The sequence below is a fragment of the Taudactylus pleione genome, unplaced genomic scaffold (assembly GCF_031769625.1).
Source record: "Taudactylus pleione unplaced genomic scaffold, aTauple2 ptg000114l, whole genome shotgun sequence".
Taxonomy (NCBI): Eukaryota; Metazoa; Chordata; class Amphibia; order Anura; family Myobatrachidae; genus Taudactylus; species Taudactylus pleione.
This window is the reverse complement of record NW_028284516.1, coordinates 8110674-8115487: the sequence shown is the minus strand read 5'-3', so window position 1 is coordinate 8115487 and position 4814 is coordinate 8110674. Positions and strand designations below refer to the sequence as shown.

Sequence of the window (4814 nt, the reverse complement as noted above, 5' to 3'; positions counted from 1 at the left end):
TTAATTTTAATACAGGCAAAAATCGTTCAATTTTCAAATCGTTCAATCGTTCATCTGACATATCTGACCGTGTGTATATGAAATCTGCCATCCACTTGCACAGTGAATCACTGAAGCTATAACACGTGTGTTAGCATTAGATCTACAGTGCATCCGGAAAGCATTCACAGCGCTCAACATTCTACACGCAATACCCCATAATGATAACGTGTGAAAAGTTTTTTTGAGATTTTGCAAATTTAATTGCAAAAAAACCCCTACAAAATCACATGTACATAAGTATTCACAGCGTTCGCTTAATACTTTACTTTGTTGATGCACCTTTGGCTGCAATTATGGGCGAAACTGCCCAACCTATATTTGGGCAGTTTCGCCCATTCCTCTTTGCAGCACCTCTCAAGCTCCATCAGGTTGGATGGGAAGCGTCGGTGCACAGCCATTTTCAGATCTTTCCAGAGATGTTCAATTGGATTCAAGTCTGGGCTCTGGCTGGGCCACTCAAGGACTTTCACAGAGTTGTCCTGAAGCCACTCCTTTGATATCTTGGCTGTGTGCTTAGGGTCGTTGTCCTGCTAAAAGATGAACCGTCACCCCAGTCTGAGGTCAAGAGCGCTCTGGAGCAGTTTTTCATCAAGGATGTACATTGCTGCATTCATCTTTCCCTCTATCCTGACTAGTCTCCCAGTTCCTGCTGCTGAAAAACATCCCGACAGCATGATGCTGCCACCACCATGCTTCACTGTAGGGACGGTATTGGCCTGGTGATGAGTGGTGCCTGGTTTCCTCCAAACATAACACCTGGCATTCACACCAAAGAGTTCAATCTTTGTCTCGTCAGACCAGAGAATTTAATTTTCATGGTCAGAGAGTCCTTCAGGTGCATTTTAGCAAACTCCAGGTGGGATGCCATGTGCTTTTTACTAAGGAGTGGCTTCTGTCTGGCCACTCTACCATACAGGCCTGATTGATGGATTGCTGCAGAGATGGCTGTCCTTCTGGAAGGTTCTCCTCTCTCCACAGAGGAATGCTGTAGCTCTGACAGAGTGACCATCGGGTTCTTGGTCACCTCCCTGACTAGGGCTCTTCTCCCACGATTGCTCAGTTTAGACGGCTGGCCAACTCTAGGAAGAGTCCTGTGGTTCTGAACGTCTTCCATTTATGGATGATGGAGGCCACTGTGCTCATTGGGACCTTCAAAGCAGCAGATATTTTTCTGTACCCTTCCTTGAGACAATCCTGTCTCGGAGGTCTACAGACAATTCCTTGGACTTTATGCATGGTTTGTGCTCTGACATGCACTGTCAAGTGTGGGACCTTATATAGACAGGTGTATGCCTTTCAAAATCATGTCCAATCAACTGATTTTACCACAGGTGGACTCCAATTAAGCTGTACGAACATCTCAAGGATGATCAGTGGAAACAGGATGCACCTGAGCTCAAGTTTGAGCTTCATGGCAAAGGCTGTGAATACTTATGTACATGTGATTTCTTAGTTTTTTTTTTTATAAATTTGCAAAAATCTCAAAAAAACTTTTTACGCGTTGTCATTATGGGCTATTGTGTGTAGAATTTAATAGGCTGTAACATAACGAAATGTGAAAAAGTAAAGCGCTGTGAATACTTTTCGGATGCACTGTACATCCCATATCTGCCAGCAATGCATCTGGCTTTAGACAGTTAGTTGAGCTGCTGTGTTCCCGCTACCAAATTCCATTTTGATTCCATTTTGCCAGTTCAAATTGCCATTCCACCAACTGAAGCAGGAGGTAGTAACCAAGTGGAATTCCACTCTTCATATGCTTTAGCAACTGGTGGAATACCAAAAAGTCATCCAAACCTATACTACAAGCCATGACATAGGGAGAGGAGGGAGAATATACCTTACTCCAGCACAGTGGAGAATTCCATTAGTTAAACTACTGGAAAAGTAGCTAGAGAAACTGAAGGAGTAGATGAAACAAATCGATTCCACTAAGTATGTTGGACTTGTACATCACGTTTTTTTTTTGCTTTACCAAGACTAAAGGGTTTGAAACATCTTGCAATTTGATCACTACATTTTGACAACCTTGCATGATTTTAGGTTTAAGTAATATGCAATGTCTTTCTTTCCAACTGACACAGATTTTAAGAGATGCAAAGAGCTCCTTGCAAGCAAGTTGTCAGCTCAAATGGCATGACACAATTGCATCTCCTACTTCAGTTTCTCTTGCAAATGCTGCTGCCAGGAAAAAACTGACCTTTCCCAAGAGAAAGGATGAGTCAACTCAGCGTACCAGAGTGAAACAACAGTATGACATCTGGTCAGGCTTAAAAGAGATGCCCAAAATTATTGACACCTCTACCGTGACTCAATCTAATACACTAAGCATCAATAAAATGGTGGAGTATTATTTTAATGACAACGTACAAATTATCATTTCACACAGTCTTTTTGAATCCTGGGATTCAAATAAAGGAATTTGGAGAACTTTATACAAACTAGCTTTGCTTTATTTAAGCTGCCCACTTTCCAGGGTGTACTCAGAAAAAGTGTTTAGCATATCCGAGAACCTTGTCAGTGATCGGCATAGGAGACTACTTCTTAAACATGTGGAAAAACTGATGTTCATAAAAAGAACATTTGCTGCCAATTACAACAAAGTACAGAGACTTCTTTAATTGTAGATTTCAAATGAGATGAGCTAATATGTGATGATGATAATAACACTGATGACGGTGAGGATGATAATTACATCTTACAAATGTAGAGATGACTAACAAGACTGTTAAACGAATTAAGCCCATTGGTAACTTGTTTTGTGGGGGCCCAAACAAATCAAGCACTTTAGCCACAAAAGTGGCAGTCCATGTCACTAAAGTGCTTGGTTTGTTAAACTGTGCATGTCCTTTTTACTATACAACATAAGGGTGGGAGGGCCCAAGTACATTTTCCATCCAAGGACAATTCCATCATGCTCCACTTTTCCTTATGGGCTTTGACAAGATTGTATGTGTTTGACAGGAAGTGTACTGTATATTATACCTCTTTCAGACAGAAAATGGCAAAAACCCGGCTTTTACCCGGTATTTGCATGCCAGGTTTTTTGCCATTTTCTGTCTGATACCCCTTTCACACTGAAAATGAAATTACCGTGTAATTCACTTTTACCCGGTAATTTGCTAAACAACCTGGGATTTTTCCCTGTGTGAAAGTGTCATCCCGGGACTAAATTCCTAGGTCTCCAACCCTGCAAAAAACTTGGCATGCAAATACCAGGTAAAAGCCGAGTTTTTTGCCATTTTCTGAGGCCCGAGGCCAACACAAGTAAATGGAGCTTGTAGTATTAGTGGATGCCAGGTACAGGATTGATTGACTGATTGATTAATTGATTTAAATGGAACACATTATTACAAAATAATCAAATTAAATTGATTTGATTGATTACAGAATATAACTATAAAGAAAAACAAATCAAACATGGAAAACACTATAAAAAAACAAGCATCCAAAATCCCAATGAGATTGATTCCTCAAGATTCAAGGTAGAGTAACAGCCTACTTAAATTGAATAATTCTTAATTATATGATTTGATTATACTAGTCTGTATCTGCTGAGAAGCTTCAAACAGAAAAAAAGGGGGGGGGTGGAGATTCTGCACAGAACCAAAAGATGAGACCAATTATATGTATAGTGGTTTGTAATTGTATATAGATGAACCAACCATCCTATATTATTCAAAATCTTATACTTTATGGTGTTGGTGGTGCTACCAAAGCCTATAAATAGACATACATTAGCACACAGAAAAAAGAAAGGCTCTTTGTTGGGGCACACTTAAATAAAGTTTCATATATCAACAACATTTTAAATGTAACTTTTATTGTGTTTACATAAAATTAAGAGGTACACTTATGCTAAGATCAGTGGGGTCAAAAATTTCACTTTGACCATGTCAATACAAAATTCGGGTGTAAACATGTATATCCTGAGTTAAGCGGCGACAATATTGTAATATTATTGTATACCACACAACACACATGGAATGCGTACCATGCTACAGAGTGATAATATACAACTCGTAATTCATGCAAAATCTGTCCCAGGTGTTGTTCCAATCATCCGGTGTGAGTAAACCTACGGCACCTGGTATTCCTAGGTGGTCTCCCATCCAAGTACTGACCAGGCCTGTTGCTGTATCGCTTCCAAGATCAAACGAGGTTGGGCAGATTCAGTAAAGTATGACTGTAGGTTCAGTTCGTATAACGGAGATAGATGTTCCTTTGTACATAGATTAGTTGTAAATAAATGTAGGACTAACACACAGAGGAGAGTCCAGTTGTTGATACAACAGATTTTGAAAAAAGCTATGCATAGGCATACCTTGATCATGAGATAAAGACACACTGAGTTTGATTATGTTGTTCACATTATACCATGAAGCAGTGCCATCATTGTGCAATAATCCTTACAATGTTAAGGATCAAATCATCACAAAAATTCAGTGTGGTTGAAAATAATGATACTAATAAAGACAGATTATAAGAAAAACTCTATAAAAACATGCTTAGATCATAAAGTACAAACACACTGAGATTGATTGCAATATTCAAATATTGTCATGTGATGATGACATCATTATGCAAATCACAGTAATCCCTATGATGCAAAAAAATTAATTTTGTATATCAACCACATTGTTGGTATTAATCAATATCATAATCATAAAGTTCTTGATGTTGTGTCACCTATATCCTGAAATCATAACATAGCCAGCTCTTGTTGGGTTAAACAGGTTTAGTATGCTGTTGTCACTCTAATGCTATATAAC

The 4814-nt window shown here is 39.1% G+C and overlaps 1 pseudogene; it reads right to left on the bottom strand.

Annotated features, from left to right (window-relative positions):
• Window positions 1-4117: 4117 nt before the first annotated feature.
• Window positions 4118-4236, bottom strand: LOC148524932 (5S ribosomal RNA; annotated as a pseudogene).
• Between the last annotated feature and the right edge of the window lie 578 nt (window positions 4237-4814).